The sequence below is a fragment of the Thamnophis sirtalis genome, unplaced genomic scaffold, assembly GCF_051295495.1.
Source record: "Thamnophis sirtalis isolate CommonGarterSnake01/CBP01778 unplaced genomic scaffold, rThaSir2_p1.2 scaffold_2, whole genome shotgun sequence".
NCBI classification, from domain to species: Eukaryota; Metazoa; Chordata; class Lepidosauria; order Squamata; family Natricidae; genus Thamnophis; species Thamnophis sirtalis.
The window spans coordinates 135,396,261-135,408,337 of record NW_028261382.1 but is presented as its reverse complement, the minus strand read 5'-3'; positions in this window follow the sequence as shown (position 1 = coordinate 135,408,337).

Sequence of the window (12,077 nt, the reverse complement as noted above, 5' to 3'; positions counted from 1 at the left end):
AATTTAATTTTATTTAATGTTACTCAGTAGAAAGTACTTTACATAGTTTCAGGGCTTACCTTCAACAGGCACTGATGAAACAAGGGATTTTCCATTGGAACCAAACGAGATATATTTGTTCAAAGCCTTTCCTTTCCACAAAAGTGTATGCAGTTTACATCTTCCTTCAGTCATTTAAACTTTTAAAACCAATTTTAAACTTGGCCTGCCAAATGTCAAAAGTAGATACTATACACACCATATCTTTGGCATATTTCACTAGGTAGGTTGTACTCCTGACATCACACTGCTTTATAAGAATGCACCCAGTGTGGCTTCCTCAAGTGAGTCACCACCATGATGCATTGGACAGGATATTTATGGAGTGACTTTACTTAGGATCTATGATTAAAGAAACTAAAATTTTCAACTTAAGAAGCTAAAATATGAAAATATTACTTAAAACTAAATCAAATTTTCCCTTCCTCTTCCATCTTTTCCCTTTTGTTTCCCTGTGTGTAATGAGCAATTCTTTCATTCTATCAATGATTAAAATAAGCAATATTTATAAAAAATATAGACATTAAATATATCCTTGGAGCTGCATCTATCAACTGATTCATCATCATGACTTCTATCTTGCCTTCACTAATACCTGCAGTCTAAATGGCTGCAACACAAAGGCTTGTCTACTATGTGAATATCTTAGTAGGATGTCTGCAGCTGCAAAATGCACACACTTCATTTTAGAGTATTGCAATATCAAAGTAGCAAAGATTAAATGCTACCATTGTGTTGACTCACAATATTGTTTGATTGGTTCACATATATATGAACACAACCACTGTGGTTGGTAAAACACAGTTAAATACAGTGAATTTAAAAAAAAAACCACATGCCAGAACTCATGAATCATATCTTCACCTCAGCTAAATAATATAACTCACTTGCAATTGCCCTAAATATCTTTATATTCTGTAAATGTTTTGGCATTGATTTATTGAATAACAACATTGCATCTCTATGGTAAAATAAGCAATTTTTGATTATTTAGCTTTCCCATGCAATTAATGAACCCAAGTTAAACAACAGTAGCTATCATATATATATATTGTATATCCATCTATATGGCTGCCAAGAATTGACAATGAATTGATGGCACATAATCAGTCAATCACACATCATTATCAATAAGTGAAATCCTGTCTGAAAGTCCCTAATATTGGCTATTTCTATTGGTTGATGATGGCCCTTCTTGACTGCCCTGTATTCACCTTTAACTTGTTCTTGTTTAGTGGGCAGCATTTTGGAGCTGGGAAAAGTTGCCTTGCCTTCTCTCAGTCAAGGGAAGAACAAGAGAAACAACCAAAAATGCTTTTCTAAAAGGCAACTGGACTTTTCTGAACTGAATTGAAGAAGCTTCTTGGATGAGAAGCTGAAACATTTTCAAAGAGGAAAAAAAAACAAGGAAGTCCAATTTCCTTTTGGAAAAACACCTTTGGGATAACCATGACTTGGGTGATTGAGAATCTCCATAAGCTACCAAAAGAAAGATTAGAACGAATAAAAGAAGAAAAAAAGCTGGAAAGAAGAAAGTGGGACATGTGCCTTTAGCATGGAGAAAGACATCACATCAAAACTATCTCTTTGGGTTGGGACCAGTCAGTCATTGGTAAATTCAGTTCAGTTTAAGTGATTATAATATGATGCACTTTGTGGCAATTCCCCTACATGCACGCACGCATACACACACACACATTATTTATACTTTGTTTTCTCTTATAAACAGCCTTCTATCAGAGATGTGAGTTATACCTACCTTGACATCCTTCAGAGAGGCCTTGAATAAGGATGCAGCTATACCTCAGGGCATTTGGAACTGGTTGGTTGATTGGTTGGTTTTCCATCAGTGCTTAGGATGGCATTTATAGTTTTATAGCATTATTTTGCTGTTTCTTTATTATTCTAAATGTATATGATTATCTGGCAAACAACCAGGATTCAGTTGAACCCAGCAGTGCAAATTTGCACCTAGGTACACCTAGGTACACCTACGTTACACCTATCCTCCGCGAGCTGCACTGGCTGCCCATTGGTCTCCGGACACGCTTCAAGGTGCTAGTCGTTACTTTTAACGGCATGGCATCGGACCTGGTTACCTGAGAGATCGCCTCCTGCCAATTACCTCCCAAAGACCGATTCGATCGCACAGACTTGGCCTTCTCCGGATTCCATTTGCCAGCCAATGCCGGCTGGCGACCCCCCAGGGGAGGGCCTTCTATGTTGCAGCTCCGGCCCTCTGGAACGACTTCCCCGTTGAGATCCAGACCATTACCACCCTCCCGGCCTTCCATAAAGCTACTAAGTCCTGGCTGTTCCGGCAGGCCTGGGGCAGCTGAAGTATGCAGCCCCACTTTAATTGTGAATGTTGTTGTATTTTAAATTGTTGTTTTGTCTTATTTATCCCCCTTCCCTTTTTATTGTAAGCCGCCCGAGTCCTTCGGGAGTGGGCGGCATACAAAACCAATAAACTAAACTAAACTAAACTAAATAACTATATACATACCGCTTTTCCCTGAAAATAAGACAGTATCTTATTTTCTTTTGACCCCTGAAATAAGCAATTGGCCTCATTTTTGGGGAGGTCTTATTATTTGTGAGGAGGCAGAAAATATGGTCAGCTCATGGCTGCTGCTGTGTTGCGTGTCACTGGGCCTGCTTCCCTTTTTGCGTAGGCCATTAGCATGATAGAAGGGTGCAGTGGCTAGGATTGCGGGAGCAGCCATTAGGTAAGGGCATGTGGGGTGCATGGGGCATGTTCCCCCTCCCTTCCCCCCCCTCAGGCCTTGCCTCCTCACCTCTTGTTTGCGCAGCAAGCAACCAGAGGAAATGGCAAGGCTGCGCATGTGTTTAAATATTTTCAGGGGGGCTTATTTTCGTGGAAGGGCTAATTTTAGCACATGCGCTCCAAAGCCTGATTGGAATTCTAGGGGGTTCTTATTTTGGAGGAAACAGAGTAAATACATCCACAAAAGGGGTCTAAGCAGTGTGGAAAAAGGTATTCAGGTCATAGTGGATAGTCAATTTATGAACATATCAATTTACTGTGTGGTAGCTGTGAAAAAGCAGACGCCATGCCTCAGATCATTAGGAAAAGAACTAAAAATAAACTGCCAACACTGTAATCCAGATTAAGGAGTGCAGGGGCTCATGTACTTAGGACATTGGGTTGACGACAGTCAGGCTTGTATTCGACACCCAGTTATTGCTGCAGGATGGGGTGGACTCCAATCACTCGCTCCAACTCCTGCCAATCCAGCAGTTTGAAAGAAGGCAACTGTGAGATAGGTACCATATCAGTGGATATCTTAAAGAAGACATGAAAGGAGCCCACAAGTGGGCATCCCTGGGCAACTGTGATGTCACTAGCAAATCCTTTCAACTTGGAAGCACTTTGGCGCTCCCAACCTCACTGTAGTAGTATCCAGATTAGGAAAACCAGAAGTTTGAGCAAAAGTTTGAACACCTCTTATTAAAATTAAAATAAGATCTTAAAAATTGATATTCTTTCATTTGAGAGAAAAGGTGTGATATAATCAAAGTGTGATTATATTACTTTCAAAGGAAACTAGATAAATTCAGGAAAGATAGTTCTATTAAAACTATTAGTCTCATATTACTTTCAGCATACACACAGGATGGCGAACATGATCGCCAAAGTCTAATGATGGATGAAATTCTAACAAAATGAAATTCAATGTTGAAAAGAGTAAGGTTCTTCATTTAGGCAAAAAAAAACCAACCCAAAATGCACAGGAACAGTATATGTGGTACCTTGCTCAATAGTAGTAACCGTGAGAGGATCTTGGAGTCCTAGTGGACAACCATTTAAATATGAGCCAGCAGTGTGCAGCAGCTGCCAAAAAAGCCAACACAGTTCTAGGCTGCATAAACAGAAGGATAGAATCAAGATCACGTGAAGTGTTAATACTACTTTATAATGCCTTGGTAAGGCCACACTTGGAATACTGCATTCGGTTTTGGTCACCACAATGTAGAAAAGATGTGGAGACTCCAGAAAGCGTGCAGAGAAGAGCAACAAAGATGATTAGGTCTGGAGGCTAAAACATATGAAGAATGGCTGCAGGAACTGGGTGTTTCTGGTTTAATGAAAAGAAGGACTAGGGGAGACATGATAGCAGTGTTCCAATGTCTCAGGGGCTGCCACAAAGAGGGTGTCAAGCTATTCTCCAAAGCACCTAAGAGTAAGACAAGAAGCAATGAGTGGAAACTAATCAAGGAGAGAAGCAACTTAGAACTAAGGAGAAATTTTCTGACAGAACAATTAATTAGTGGAGTAACTTGCCTCCAGAAGTTTTGAATGCTCCAACACTGCAAGTTTTTTAGAAGATGTTGGGTAACCATTTGTCTGAAGTGGTGTAGGGTTTCATGCCTAAACAGGGGGTTGGATTAGAAGACCTCCAAGATCTCTTCCAGTTCTGTTATTCTATTCTATCATATTATCCAATAGTTTATTTAAGGAGCTTTCCTCCCTGGGAATTCTTTAAAAAATATGGCACAATAAGAAAAAGAAGATACACAGTATGCTTCAATGCAGTACTAGTTGTAGGAGAACTGAGGCAAGAAAAAGGTTATTATGCCTTCCCCTTCTCCTCAGAAGGACCACAGAACATCCAATAGGTCATTGTGGAAAAGAAAATGCTGGGATAAATCTAAGCTTTAATCTAACAAAGCTATTTTTAAAACAAACTAATTCTAGACCCTGATGTTGAACATGAATTTGCACAAGCTCGAGGAGGCAGTGGAGAATAGGGAGGAATCTGGCATGCGATGGACCATGGGGTCACAAAGAGTTGGACAAGACTTAGTGAGAACAAGAACAAAGTAGTTGAAGTCTAAAGACTTTTCCTGAAATAATGTGGCATTATATGGATAAGTTGCTGTGTTCAATTTTTTAAAAAAAGGCAAGAAACAGGAATATATAAAGAATAATTTAGAATTGCTTCTTAGTGAGAGAAGCTTTTAGAGTTAACTAGATAATGAAGCATTGGTTCTGCATCCTTATTGTTAGCAAATATTTTATGCTTAATGCTTTAACGAAGCTTGTAGCCTTAGAATGACTCTACCATTTTACTCTGTAGCAAAATATTTCAGTGCTATGAAATGATTTGCTCAAGGATTATCAAAATATTGGGTCTCACAGTTGACTAAAAATAAAACTATAGCAGTTTTGCACTAGAGAAATGATATCAGTAGATGCAACTCAGATACAGAACTCAAAACCGTGCATACTCTTTGGCTGCTACTCATTGGAGATTATTACATCTGTAAGTGTTTTCTACTCTCTCCATATCTGGAGAACACACTATTAAGTAAATTACACCATAAATACTTGAAATGTCCATCCAACAAAATTTCCTAGTAGAAATATATCCGTAGTTAACTCATGAGATTTCCTATGTATCTGTATTACAAATAGAGAGAACACTCTAAGATATGAAATTACATTTAGGTTCTATTAATAGCCTAGAAGAAGCTTACATTGCAGTTTATCAGAATTTGTTTTTTACAGTTAACAACTATACACAGTCAACTAGCAGGTGTTAATTCTAAATTAAGCCTTTAGAATTATTTTAGAAGTAACATACATTAGCCAGTTTTATGTTGCTAGTACAAAAAATAAAAGGAAATTAAGATCAATCTGTCCCTTTCTATATCTCGAGTAAGGAAATCACAATGCCTCTCCTCTGAGAAACACATAGCCTGTGGTAATGTACCTGGAGCATTCCTTTCAATAGCTTGTGTATAAAATTACTGCCCAAAGTATAGATATGTAGTTAGCTCTGCTTCTGTATTCAACATTTCAACAGGCTTTCCTTTTTTGAGAAAAATGCTGTTACAAGGGGTGATCCTCTCCAATTCCAATCCTGGGGTGCACTGATAATTTAAATCCATTTCAAATTGGGTTGCCAACTGATTTGGCAGTTGAAATGGCACTATTCACATAATGGTATTATTTATACCTGCAGAAATATATAGCATGAAATTGCTATCCATCTGATTCCTTCTGGACATCTTGATGGTTTTCAGTATCAGCTACCATCTAATATCTTCCCAGGCCAACCATCTGGACAGAAGGCATCCAGTGATTTCATTTCTTATCTTGCAGACTGGATCTATAAAATGAAACATTGGTGTGTTAGATATTTTTTAAAAATCCTTCTGAAATACAGGTAGTTCTTCATTAACAACCACAATTGGGACTGGAATATTGATTGTTGAGCAATAAGGTTGTTAACTAAGTCATCAAATGACCAGACATGCTTTTATAACCATTTATCATGGATGCTAAGCAATTCATAAGGTTGTTAAATGAATCAAGTAATAGTTAAGTGAATCTGACTTCTCCAGTTAACTTTTACTTGTTGGAAGCCGGCTGGGAAATAATTATGATCATGTGATTGCAAGATGTAATGGTCACAAATGTGAACCAGGTTGCCAAGTACTTGAATTGTAATTACATGACTATGAGTGTAGTGTGACAGTCATATTATTAAGGATGGGTCATAAATCACTTTTTTTGCAGCTGTTGTAACTTTGAACTATTGTTAAATGAATGGCCATAGATTCAGGACTATATGTAAATGGAATTATTTGCAGTCACTATTAATTTGTTACAATTAAGTTTGTGTACTCTAATCAATATTATGCCTGAATTCAATGAATTTGCCTGCTTTAGAGATAGTGCAGTTAGTATCACACATATTTTGGGGATAACTTGAAAACTTGATTTTAATTTGTTCACTTGTTCTAAACACAGTTGATAGAATAAATGGGCCATCTCTATAGAATATATCTCACCAATTCTACAACCATTTTATTTGCATTGTACTAATGCAAAATGATGGGTTTAAGCCCCACTTGGCATGCAACACAACCATGCAAAACTTGTATGATCTTTTCCCTTCAGTGGTCAGGTCATTCTCAAAAGCCTTTCTTTAGAAATCTCCTTCTAAAATTAGGTTCGTGAGAACAGAAGGGTTTTTTTCTGTTATGATGAATGGAATGATATCCTTATGATGGACTTGGTATCACATAATGATCTATAATGCCAACTTTCACATATTTTAATGTATTTTATATTCATTATTTCACTATATTTTAAGTATTAACTTTTTAGTTTAATCTTTGAATGCGAGTCTGCCTGGGACTCATACATCTAGGATATAATATTCAATACTGCACATAAATATATGATTAGAACAACAAATACTTTGAGATACATAAGTATAAAGTTACAGAGACATAAAAACTACAATAAAAAGATCTTAATGTAATCATTTCACAAAGTTCTAAGTTTAAAGTATTTGCCACAGACGTTAGCTCCACCCCATGACATTTGAAGAGAGAACTATTAGTCAACTGATGTCATTAACTAAACCTCATTATGTTTTTGGATGACACCAAAAATCTAATCGATCAGCTTTTTTAAGCTAGCATCCATCATCTTAAAGACAAAAGGCAGCCTTCAGAAAGAAAAATCATCTATTCTAATTTAAGAAGCACTTCTTAAGTCAGAAGTGATGGTTTCCTACATTTTAATTCCTTTGCTCACTCAAAATTGCTCTCAGTTGCACCACTATGGAGTAGAATACTTTTAATAGCTGGAAATGTTTGGATGCAAAAAGATTTGGCAGTATTGCAGGGATTTGAAATTTTGTTTGCATATCTACAGACTCAACCAATGAAATGATTAGCTGCCTCAAATTTGATAAGGTTTCACTCATATTCAGAAGGACAATTCTCAATTTGCATTTGTAACTCAGGATTGAAATGAGGGTCCTCGGGGCTCTATGAGGTTGGTTGTTTTCTATACTTTAAATAAGCCTAATTATGAAATAACTTTGCAGATGCAGAGCTTGTAAAGAAAAAGGATTCACGAGCCCAAGATTGGTCTCAATAAATGCAGTTGGAGGATCTTTTGATTACAAGGTTTACAATCAATTCTTGCATTTCATCATCTGGGACAGGAGACCATGATAAAGCATAACTAAGTCCAAGGGATAATATATTAAGCTGCTTTTCTATAGCAATAATGTGAAGAAAGAAAATTAGAATCTATTGATAGAACTCCGGGTGATTTGCAGTAATTGCTAGGAGCTTTCAAATTTTCAGCAGTTAACAAGAACAGTTAAAATGATGGCATTTTTCTACAGAAATAGAGCTGTTGAAATAATGAATATATAATATATCTCAATATAATATTGAAATAAAGGATGTTTGGAATATCCAGGGAGAACTTTTGGGTTCAAGGTCAATGAGATTAGTTCAGTTCAAGCAACTTATATGTGTGCAATGTGCATTGAGGTACCACCCATTACTTCATTCTAAATGTTTGTCTTTTGCAACTTGTATGTATGTATGTATGTATGCATGTATCTATTTGCATGTATAACAGTGGTGGATTTCAAAAAATTTTACTACTGGTTCTGTGGGTGTGGCTTGATGGGCGTGGCATGGCTTGATGGGCATGGTTTGGTGGAAGTAGCAGGGGAAGGTTACTGTAAAATCCCCATTCCCTCCTGATCAGCTGGGACCCAGGAGGCAAAGAATAGATGGGGGCAGGACCAGTCAGGGGTGGCATTTACTACTCAAACTACTACTACTCAAACTACTCAAAATTACTACTCAAAATTTCCGCTACCAATTCTCCAGAACTGGTCAGAACCTGCTGAATACCACCTCTGACATATTTGTGTATGGGCATACTAGTTAATATCAAGCAAAGTATGGCATGGGCAGGGACGTGCAGTCAGGGGAGGCAGGGCCTCACCACTGTCATCATGAAAAAGAAAAACAAATGTAAAAGGAAAAAGGCTGAGGTAGTTGCTGACAGAGTCACAGTGGATGACTCTGCTTAGTGCTTAACTGTAGGAGGAGGTGAGAGAACCACGTGTCTCCTTTACTCTATCTTTATGATCATTTGAGCAGAGTTAAGCAAGGGTTAAAAGGTGAAAAATTCCTTATGCAAAGGAGGCACATGGTTCTCTCGCCTCCTGTAGAGGGCATTTTTAGAGGCTTTTTAGAGTTCTCTGGGAGCAACTAGCTCAGTCTGACCTCAGAGCTCTTGCCTTTCTCCTTTTACATTTTTTTTCTTTTCATGATGGCAGGCAAGAGCAGAGTTGAAATCCTCTCTGAAACAGCTGGAAAAGGTGCATGTGTGGGGAAGGGAGAGTAATTCAAAAAGTTTGATTGCATGCAGAGCCACGTTGCCTTTTCAAACACACACACACACATATACAGCTGGATAAAAGTATATAAGCCCAGCTTCACTGATTACAAGTTCAAAAAGGCAATGTGGCTCCACGTGCAATCAAAGGCTCGGATCGGAAGGCAGCAGGGGAAGGGGGGGTATGGCAGAGGAGCTGCTTTCAAGCCATTGGAAAATATATCCAATCCAACTTCTGTGTTTGTGTTTGTTTGAGAGTGAGTGAGTGAGTGAGTGATCCAATTTCTCTGTGTGCGTGTGTCTGTTTGAGAGGGGGGGAAGAGTGAGGAAGGAGGGGGAGGGAGAAGAAAAAGAATGAAGGAAAACTTATTTTGCAAGGGGAGAAATGCTGTCGCTTTAAATCGAAACTGAGCATGCCTAGCTGTGGAATTCTGGGAGTTGAAGTCCACAAGTCTAAAAAAATTTGAAACCCCTGTGTGACTGTGTCAGTGCGTCACCAGCTATAAACCTCAGCGCATGTCACTGGGCATGAGGATGGGGACAGGAAGGAATTGAGGTGAGATGAACTTTGCTTCTATTTTAAAAGAAGTGTTTTATACAAGAATGTAAAACACTGTAAAAAAAAACTCAGGAGAGGAGTAAAATGTAGAAAACTAAAAAAAAAATAAGAGCATGAGATAAGAAAATATAGAACTATTTTATATATGCACTTTTTGCTCTTTTGTGTATTTTGCTTCATTTGTATTAATTTTTTATCCTTGTATTTTATACTTCAATAAAAATTATTACTACTTAAAACACTATTAGCATTTTTACTAAAGTAAACAAATGCATGTACTTGCTCTTACTTTTTACAATTAGTTTGCTTCATTTTCCCTCTCCAACAGATCTTAGATACTTTAATGTTCAGAGCCACGCTACTTGCTGATCAAACAATTTATCTAACATTTATTGCAAATCATTCCATTTCTCAGTCAATAACAGGGCATTATTCCAAAGGTGCTTTTTCCAAAAGGCAACTAGATTTTCTTGGGGTTTTTCTTCAAAAGTATTTCGCTTGTCATCCAAGAAGCTTCTTCAGTTCAGAACTGAAAAAGTTTCCTGGATATGAAGTGAAACATTTTCAATTAAAAAAAAACCAAGAAAGTCCCATTGTCTTTTGAAAAAAGCACTTTTGGGACAACCACAACCTGGATGATTGAGAATCACCATGGACCACATGGCATTATCGCCATACAAACATTAATAAACATTAATGTCCCAAACATACACTTCTAATGTCACCACAAGGATACCTAAATACATCAGTCAAAGGAAATAACCTTGCTTTATTCCATCCACAATAATGAGATGTTTGCTAAATATTCCATTTATTCTAATTCATCTATCACTTCAATCATCCTTAGCACATTCTGCAACCATCTTTCAACTCCATATTTGCATAAAGCATCCGCTCAATCCTATTCCTTTAATTTCATTTCATTCATTTCATTTATTTAATTTCTATGCCGCCCAATCCCGGGGGACTCCGGGCGGCTTACGGAAATGAAAAAAAAGGAATTAAAAAGAATTATTAAAAACAATGGGACACAACAAGCTAAAAAGGAACACAACAGACACTCAATTGGACGGGGCTGGACCTCCATCAATCATACACTTTCTTTAAATCAGCAAACTTACAAAAAAATTTAAATTAAAAAGGCTCTTGTGGGGTCTGCAGGCTTCTGATCCTGCAGGGCTGAGAAAGAGGCTTCACTGCTGCTCCTTGAAGAAAGATAGAGTTGCCTGATGGACAAAGAATTCTCACTCCAAGATGCCAATGAAAAAATCATAGCAATCCTTAATAGGGACTCAGCAAAGACAAGTGCCTGGTGGGGAAGAAAGAGAACAAGCACAAAAATGACTTAACTGAGCTTTTAAAAGTCTGGCAATAAAGTATGCTTGGATGTTGCCAAGGCAAAAACCATTCAGTTTAAGTTCACATGCAAAAATATGAAAGAAAAGGAAAGGCAAAGGGAGGGGAGGAGGAGGGAGGGAGGGAGGGAGGGAGGAAGGAAGGAAGGAAGGGTTGCCAAATACTTTCCCAGTCATGCTTCACAAACTGATCCCTCATAGTTTTGCATTCTTTGTATCTTTTCCAGACTATAGCATAATAACAGTATTCCAATCACAGATGAAACCTTCCCATACAGCATCAGTCGACCACTCCATCAGTACACCAAATCAATATTTTAACATTTCTTCAGTTATACAGCCCATTCTTACAGCTTTATTGTTTTTTTTCTATAGAGTGCTATAAAGCACTATGGAGAGGTATATAAGTCTAAGTGCTATTGCTATCCTCAGAGCATTTATTAATTCTTTTAATTTTTTTCCTACAAACTAAAATTTGTGATCTTTGACATATCACCATCTTTCCTACCATCTTCATCCACTGAAAAAGAATAAATAATGGGGAAAAAATTCTATTGAACTCATTGCCTTTTCTTTGCCATTTTTACTCTTAACCATTTATTTCTCTCGTTGACAGCATTCTCTGCAACTGTCATTTTCTTTCTACCTCTCTTTCTCTCAACATTCCTTACAGGAATCATTACAGCATGCATCATTCTCATCCACAGCCACTTTCACACTATCATTCCACTGAGTACCCTTTTTCACTCCTCCCATTGCTATAACTCCAATGAGGTCAAATGTAATTCTTTTCACAACTTTTTTATTTCCACTTTCCATGAACCAACACACCATTTTCCATATCTCATTAACTCAAAGAACATGCAATGCTCAAAGATATATGCAATGCAATACGCAACATTGAATATATTAATATTCTAAATTTAAAACAATA